This window comes from Uranotaenia lowii, chromosome 2 (assembly GCF_029784155.1).
Source record: "Uranotaenia lowii strain MFRU-FL chromosome 2, ASM2978415v1, whole genome shotgun sequence".
Classification (NCBI taxonomy): domain Eukaryota; kingdom Metazoa; phylum Arthropoda; class Insecta; order Diptera; family Culicidae; genus Uranotaenia; species Uranotaenia lowii.
This window is the reverse complement of record NC_073692.1, coordinates 61,589,596-61,598,942: the sequence shown is the minus strand read 5'-3', so window position 1 is coordinate 61,598,942 and position 9,347 is coordinate 61,589,596. Positions and strand designations below refer to the sequence as shown.

At 29.7% G+C, this 9,347-nt stretch overlaps 1 non-coding gene across 1 annotated transcript; it reads right to left on the bottom strand.

Annotated features, from left to right (window-relative positions):
- Nucleotides 1–307: 307 nt before the first annotated feature.
- Trnay-gua (transfer RNA tyrosine (anticodon GUA)) lies at nucleotides 308–402 on the bottom strand. The gene is made up of 2 exons: nucleotides 366–402; nucleotides 308–343 (listed from the first exon to the last, which is right to left on the bottom strand). It is a non-coding gene; the product is annotated as a tRNA-Tyr (tRNA).
- Nucleotides 403–9,347: the final 8,945 nt, after the last annotated feature.

Genomic DNA, 9,347 nt, shown 5'->3' with positions numbered 1-9,347 from the left:
GGGACCGAATGAATCGTGTAAGTAAACAAACTGCACACTCGTGTCTACGTAAGTCGACTGACGAAGCACTGCTTAAAGCAGTCGACACACCACTTAAAACAGTTCGAAACGGAAGCTTTCCTCGAGTTGTAGGTGTTCGATAGCGCTATCTGTTGGCGAGCATTTAGAAAAGCACCTGAACAACCTAAAGTTTAAAATAAAAAAAAAAACATTTTATCAGCAGCATTTTTATTGAATTGATAGAAATGCTATACACTCTTGTTCATTGTGGAATTTTGATTATTATTCCAACCATTAAAATAAATTTTCCTTCGAGCCGGATTTGAACCAGCGACCTATGGATTTCTATTTGTAATAATTGCCATCTACAGTCCACCGCTCTACCAACTGAGCTATCGAAGGTACATATGAGGTGTAAGCTGAGTGATAACTGTTCAAACTGCAGTCGATATTTGACCTAGCAAGATGCACCTTTGATTGAATTCTTCATTTAAACGATAGTAGGTTGAACAAAAAAGAGAAAAAAAAGAACATCAGCAAAAAAAAACAAAATTCATTGATAATAAGAGGAATTAATTTTGATTGAATTCGTAAATTTACAAAGCAGCCTATCGGTCAGAAACCGAAAAACATCTGGAATTCAAGTAAACATTTTCACACGGTCTCCAGTTTGAGTTCAACAAGCGGATGATGATTTTACAAAAAAGAAATGTCCAATATTTTTTAGTGCAAGGACTTGCAATATAAAATGTATGGATAGAAAAATGTGCTTTTGAACAACAATAACATAAGTCAAGCATACGAAAAAAATAGCAAAAACGAAAATATATCAAATTAACAAACTTTACGTGACACAGCTGAAAAAATATATAATTTAACTCATAATACATAAAACAAAAATTACGCAATCCAAAAAAAAATATTACAATAAAACTAAAACCAAATTGGCAAAATTAACAGACCCTGAAAAAACCGAAAAATGCAAAAAGGCAATGACAAAAGTTAACCTAAATAAAAAACGCTGACAAAAAATGCAAAATTTTGACAAAAGTTGAAAAAACGACGAACAAGCAAAAAAACAATAAACAAGACAAACATGTGAAATGATAAAAATGACAAAAATTAAACAAAATAAAAAAAAATGTAAGGAGAAAAATAAACGATGAAAAGATAAAAAAAATCAAAATTGACCAAAAAAAAACAACAAACAAAAATAAAAAAAAAACGACAAAAACAACAGAAATTTCAAAACATGACAAAAATACTAAAAAAAGACAAAAGTGATCAAAAGAAATAACAAATCTGACATAAATGAATAAAATAACAAGAAAATTGCAAAAATGAAAAATTACAAAAATTACCAAAACAAACAAAAATGACAAAAATGAGAACAAAAACTGACAAAAATGACAAAAAGGCAAAAAAGACAAAAATATTTTTTTTCATTTTTGTCGCTTTTGGCATTTCTGCCACTCTTGTCATTTTTGTCGTTTTTATATTTTTTGATAAAATGACAAAAAAAAACAGAAATAAACAATTTTTGTTTCTTTTCTCATTTATGTCATTTTAGTCATTTATGTCATTTTAGTCATTTTAGTTATTTTAGTCTTTTTAGTCATTTTAGTCATTTTAGTCATTTTTGTCATTTTTGTCATTTTTGTCATTTTTGTCATTTTTGTCATTATTGTTAATTATGTCAGTTTCATCATTTTTGTCCAAATAAACGAAAAAAACATAAAAAGCAAAAGATAGTACTTATGAAATAAGAGAATATATAAATTTTAAATAAAAAAATTGATAAAACAACAAACATGAAAAATTTTTTAAAAAAACTAAAACAACAAACAAGACAAACATGAAAAATGAAAAAAATATATAATATGAAAATGAAATTAAAAAATAAAATAAACCGATAAGAAGATAGTAATTATCAAAAAATGACTGAAAATTTCAGAAAAAGAACCAAAAACCAAAGATGAACATTATGAAAAAATGACCAAAAAAAAAACAATAATTTCAGAATACAAAAACTGACAAAAATGATATATATAACCACACAAAAAAAAATAACAAACATTTAAAAATAACAAAAATTAAAAAAAACAAAAACAAACTAAAAAAATTCAAAAATCTAAAAACAACAACAAAAATTACAAAAACTAAAAAAATGACAAAAACTACAAAATTTAAAAAAAAGACTAAAAAACAAAACTTTAAAATAGACAAAATGACACAAAATAGAAAAATTGAAAAATTAACATACATTACCAAAATAACAAAAATGACGTAATGACAAAAAATGACCAAAATTTAAAAAAATGACAAAACTGACAAAAAATACAAAAAAGAAAAAAATGATAAAAATGACAAAAAGGACAATAATGACAAAAATGAAAAAAAAAACGACAAATATGACAAAGTTGACATAAATGCATAAAATGACAGAAATGCCAAAAATGACAAAAATGGCAAAAATGGCAAAAATGACAAAAATGACAAAAATGCCAAAAATAACGAAAATGACAAATATGACAAAAAATAATTAAAATGACAAAAATGACAAAAATGACAAAAACGACCAAAATGACAGAAATAACAAAAATGACAAAAATAACCAAAAAAAACTTAACAATTTTTGTCATTTTTGTCATTTTTGTGATATTTGTCATTTCAAATTATAAAATTTTTGTCATTTTTGTAATTTTTTGTCCTTTATGTCATTGTTGTCATTTTTGTAATTTTTGTGATTTTGTCATTTTTGTCATTTTTGTCATTTTTGCCATTTTTGTCATTTTTGTCATTTTTGTCATTTTTGTCACTTTTGTGATTTTTATCATTTTTGTCAAAAATAACAAAACAATACAAAAAAAATTAAAAATTATGAAAATGACAAAAATGGCAAAATTTACAAAAATGAACAAAATCACGAAAATAGAGAAAAAAAGACAAACATGAACAAAATTGAAAATATTGACTTAAATGACAGTAAAGAAAAAATGAAATAAAATAAAAAGAAATTACAAAAATGACAACCATGACCAAAATTAACATAAATGAAATTAAATTTAAAAATATTATGTCAAAATGTAAAAATTCTCAAAATGCCAAAATTACAAAAATGACATAAATAAAAAAAAAATAAAAAAAATTGACAAAAATGACCAAAAAAAGACAAAAATGACAAAAATAACAAAACTAGCAAAAATAACAAAAATAGCAAAAATAACAAATATGACAAAAATGAAAAGATTTACAAAAATTACCGAAATAAAAAATAATATGACAAAACAATCTGTCATTGTTGTCACATTTGCCATTTTTTCGTTTTGTTTATTTTTGATAATATGACAAAAATAATAAAAATAAAATTTTGTCATTGCTGTCATTTTGCCAATTCTGTCATTTTCGTATTTTTTTTTTTTATTTTTGTGATTTTTGTTATTTTGTCATGTTTTGTCATTTTAATAATTCTTGATAATTTTTGATTTAATGATAAAAGTTACACAAATAAAAGTTTGTCATTATTCCCATATTTGTCATTTTAGCCATTTTTGTAATTTTTGTCATTTTTATCATCTTTGTCAAAAATAACAAAACAATACAAAAAAAATTAAAAATTATGAAAATGACAAAAATGGCAAAATTTACAAAAATAAACAAAATCACGAAAATAGAGAAAAAAAGACAAACATGAACAAAATTGAAAAAAATGACTTAAATGACAGTAAATTTGTCATTGTTGTCCTTTTTATCATTATCTTTAATAACTTAATAACTTTTCTTTTCCATTTTAGCTATTTTTATGATATTTTTTGTCAGTTTTGTCATTCCTGTTTTGTATTTTATTTATTTTTGTCGTATTCCTAATTTTTTTATTTTTCTCATATTTTTCTGTTGTGATGGTTAGTTTTATCAGTTTTGTATTTTTTGCTATTTTTGTAATTTTTGTCATTTCCAATCATGTGTAAGTGATATCGTTTTTAAGTATAAACTTTCGTAGCTTCTGGTTTTTGTTCATAAATCAGGTCCTTCTTCATTGGGTTATGGTTTTTTTTCGCTCTCCTAGTAAAATCGGTTTCAAGCTACTCTACTATTTTGAGATGAACACATTAAATCAAAATGTATGATTTCATAGGTTATGTTTTTATTTGTATTTTTGAAAATTGGGTTAAAAATGATCAGGATCAACTTACATCCTGGTGCAATTCCGCGTTCCCTCAGGGCACATCGATAAGGCTGCCGGGCTCCAGGATCCCACTTTCCGTAACATGTCCTATCCATAACTGGCGACTGGATTGTGCCCAAATGTTGTCAGGAAGTAGATACAGTAGATTTTCACTTCAACACCTTTAACAGGTCCTAATTTTGCGGATCGAACAATTCCACTTAACACAAAATATTGACAAATCACCAAGCGTTTCCACCAAAAAACGCATTTGAACTTCTGATTTGTTTTTTCCACATTTCATTGGATTTTTATTTCTTCAATCAAAACCACCGACCATAACAAGTTGACACATATCCCGCACAAAAGCTATTCGAGGGGAAATCAAACCATACTCACTAAGTCACCTTTTCGCTGGCCACACCATAAATTATGCGGTTGGGGCAGTTAAAGGTGCACCACCATCATTTGCGGAGAGATGGTTCACGGGTGTGTTTGTGTGTGCGTGTTTATTTTAATGAATTAACTTGGGCCCCACAATCAATCTAAAAATACGCGCGGAAAAATTGTCATTCCCCGTCGGGTCGGGACATAACAAACCAGCCAGCCAGCCAAAGACCGGGGCGCTGCTGGGTCATCAAGGAAATAAAAACAACTACAGACGCGGTCCGAAATTTGATGAAGTCTTCCTTCGGTTGTTGGTCTTTGGTTTGCTGTCCGGAGTTTTTTTTTTGCTTTTTCTGATTTTTTTCTGTTGAATTTTCATCCTCGATCTCGGACAACGGATTTCGGTTTTGATTGTAACATCACCAGACGATCTCAGAAGTTTTGTTCAACATCATGGTGCGCATTTTCATCGCTTGGATTTTTCCGCGGATCATTATGCTTCGTCTGCTACAAGTTTTATGATCATCCGACATACAACAGTTTGAATCCTTTTCCCATTTGATAGAATGAAAAAAATCGTAATATTACTTATAAAGCACTCCAAGATTAATAGTCAATTGTATAGTTCCCATTGCTATCGTACTAAAACGGGTACGTAGTAGTGATTGTATTGATTTTTTTTCTAATGAGTTAAACAAATATTTCGCCAGGAAAAACTATTTCCTCTAACTGAAGCATCTCGACTAACGATTTTTTACTGGTAGAGATAGTGCCAACTCGATTCGCTATCGGAAGCATCCTCACAGAGTTCGATAAAAAAAATTCGGATACTCCAATTTTACTTTAATCAATTTTTACCTTAGCGTAGCTTGGAAGGGCTCTTACTTTAAAATCATTAATTAAGTTTTACTTTAAAAAATTATTTGGAAAATACTAGAATTCAGATTATAGATAGTGATTACATTCGTGATTCCCATACCTATTTCCCTTCGGTTTTTATACAATCAGTAAATAGCGAAAAAAAGATGGAAATTGTGGCTCCAGAGACTGAGTCGAAATCAGATAAATGAATCTGGGGCTTATTCTGCGATTCGAGTGACGTAACTAGCTAAATTTCACTTCTTTTTTTCTAACTACTGAAACTTCGTTAGAAAATAAATTCGAATATCGATGAGCTCCGTTGATCAATAGCAAGTGAGTCAATCTATAAAAAATATATAATAATTACATTTTGTTTTACAAAGTGCTTTAATTTAAGCTTTCAATGCCAAATGCCAATCGATTAACAGAATAGAGTTATTATAAGACCGTATATCACCTAGCCTTTGGAGTCAGCTGAGATATTGTTTTACTAGACGCCAAGAAGAACAATTCTAAGAAAGTAATCCATATTTCCACAAAATACTTATAAAATACGATTTGCTACAGTGGGAAAAATCAAACGATTTCAAAACTTTGCTGATTACACTATGATGAATGTTATTTGTTTTGTTTCTATCAGCTCTTGTTGTTTAGATTCAAAGGTACACTATTCGAAAATTTGTAAAAAATGATGTCGTCACTTTTTTAGCCAAACTGTAGAATAGAACCAAAATATTAAGATTAAAAATTTTTAAATAATGATCAAATTCCAGAGGTTTTTTTATTTTCGTTCGCAAGATGAAGCGTTTGTTATTTTTTAAAAACATAAGTCAAAGCGCTCTGTAGTTTTCAACGAAATTTCTGAATCAATTTCTTTGATATCGATTAAAACACAAAAATGTCTTTCAGTAATGCCAAATTCTTCCAAAATCAGTTAAACGAACATAACCATGAAATGCACCATAAATACTGTGCACGATGCTTTTTGTTTGAAAATTTGTGATTTTGAAATTTAGTTTTGGAACATATGAAATCTTGTATTCCTTTTTTCATATTTTTTTGCCATATTTTTGTCGTTTGTGCCATTTAAAGCCATACGGGTGTACTTCTGTATTTTTGGCATTCTTAAATGATTTGTGTCTAATTTTTATTAAATTTTTTCAGGGATTTGTTTTTGTCATTTTTGCACTCTATTTGTGACATTTCTGTAAAAAAAAATTCATGTTTTTGGTCAAACCAATTTTATTTTTGTTTTGTATCATTTTTGTGCCAATTTTGTGTTATCAATTTGAAATTTTTGTACATTTTCTGTGTTAATTTTTTATAGACAACACGAATGGTTTTAAATCAATACAAAATGAGAAAAGACGAGAGAATAATAGGTATCTGTAAAACGTTAAGTAAAGGCACGATAAAATTAGAAACAGTGTTAAACTAAGGAGCAGTTACCAAAAAAAATTTACAGTAAAATTGTACAATAATGATCCAAGTAGGTATGTAAAAAAGCAAAGATAAGCTGAGCAAAACTACGAATTTCAATTTTTTTTTCTCTTCGCTTTTAACTATTTTATCTATGTGCATGACAAAGAAATGAACAAAAATTATTAATTAAACTCGAAAACTGGTTTTGAAAATTTAAAATGCGTTTTCGGGAACCAAAAATTACTTTTTGACCACCAGCCTCCAGTCTTCTTTGTCATAAAGGTCAACATACATTATTTATAGTATCGGGTGAAGCGGGACAATTTTCGGACCATTTTCGTAATATGTCAGTCAAATTCAGTTCTTTCTGCACGATTTACTTTAGATGGTGTTGTTGAGAACCTTAACAAAACTAGAACAACAATGTTAAAAAACAGAAAGTATTTGTACTTTCAATATTCAAACAGTTGGTAAATCGGAATAGTAAATTATAATATCTTATGGAGTTGATCCATGTTATTTTTATTGGTGACCCGGTGTGCTTTGCTACACCTTCTAAAAGCAAAAGAAATCTGTTTAAATGATTTAATTTGTGATTTTTTTTGGTAGGCATAGTTTTGAATTAATTTCAATATAAATCAGAGGCAACAATTTTGAAATGAGAATATCAGCTGTAGTTTCAATTCAAATCAAAGATTACTTCATTTTATTTAGTAACAATATATCTGTAAATTAGTTTTTCATTATGAGAATTTTTTACAGTGTTTTATAAGTTCCATGAGTTTTTAAATAAAATCAAAATGTAATTCTGGAAACATACCTCGTACCCGAATAGCTTCCCATGTAAAATTTGATTCCATTCGCTTGATTTATTCTATGTTCTCACAGGACGGCGGGTGATGTTTCAAATAATAATATAACCATATCTCGTGCCATAATCCTTTTCCGTGTGAAACTGAGATCTATTTTTTTTTTTATAAAAAAATGTATGGGAGCCTCCCTCCCATAATCACATAACCATTTTTCGTATCACATGCTCTCCTATGCCTCATTGGGTTCCAAATGCTTGATAAGTTCTCAAGTTATGCAAAAACTTGTAAATGAGCCTCCTTCCCTAGTCCATCTCCCCACTGGAAGAGGGAGGATACCAAAGATTCAGGGAAACATTTGTCATACTCTTATACCCTCCCATGCCAAATTTGGTTCCATTTGTTCGAATAGTTCCCCAGTTATGCAAAAAACTTGTTTCGTACTTTAATATAGGCTTGCCGGATACCTTCAGAAAAAAACGGGACATTTCGCAAAAAAAAACGGGGCACAGTTGAGAAAAAGGGGACATTTAGGAAACTATTAAAGAAAGCTTAATTGTATAGGCAAACGTATACGTGTACCATCAGCCAGAGTATTCATAGAAAGTACATAAAGAATTTTTCACAAGGATATATTTTGCTAGGTTTTCCTTACATGGCTTCTATTTACACGATTTTTTTTGCAATTAGCACGATTAGTTTCCACGGTTCTCGCGAATCAACACGTTATTTGAAAGAAAAAAAAAACAAGTCCTACATGTGAACGGCGAATTTGGGTTCAATAACGGCGAATTCAATAACAAATATAAGGTAAACCGGGGTAAATGGGGAAGCGGGGTAAGTGGGGACGGTGGCTATAAAAACAATATTGTAAACTAGTTTTTCAAACTTTTAATGCAAACTGTTAAATTTACTTGTAATCTATATATATAAAAATGAATGTTTGTCTGTCTGTCTGTTCCCTATAGACTCGGAAACTACTGAACCGATCATCGTCAAAATTGGCATCTGAGGGTTTTTGGGGCCGGAGATGGTTTCTATAATAGTTAAAACTCCATTCGACTTAAGGGAGGGGGGCTTCCATACAAAATTTGTAGTTTTTCGAAACAAATTAAAGTCATGACATCCATTTTCTCGAGATTTTTTTTCTTTGGGCGGTTTGTTTTTCGTCTCCATGGTCGAGGCGTCGCGAGCCAACGTCGCGAGAGGATAGTAACCATGGCATAGCATACTGATCAGTGGGAATATTTTGGCGCGTATTTCTCAACCAATTATATTTTCAATGCAAGGGATGACGATATGAAGCCTTGATGTGATTTTTTTCTACTTGATTCCTAGCTCATTTGTACAGCACATGGTTATGAATGACGCCTAGATGTGATCCAGATTGACATTTTGCCGATCGAATACAACATATACATTATTTTTGCCAAAATCTGAAATTGAAAATTCATATTCATTTATAGAGATTTTCTTTTCTTTGAGGGGTTTGTTTTTCGTCTCTATGGTCAAGCAAACGTCGCGGTCGTCGCAAGTGGATAATAACCAAAGCATACTGCTCATTGATCGCTGGAAAAAATTAACAATTAGGCGCCTCTTTCTCAACCAAGTACCAATATTTCTTATGCACGTGGGGGCGCAACCTAGATGTGTTTTTTCTTACACAGCACGTGGAAATAAATGACGCCTAGATGTGACACGGA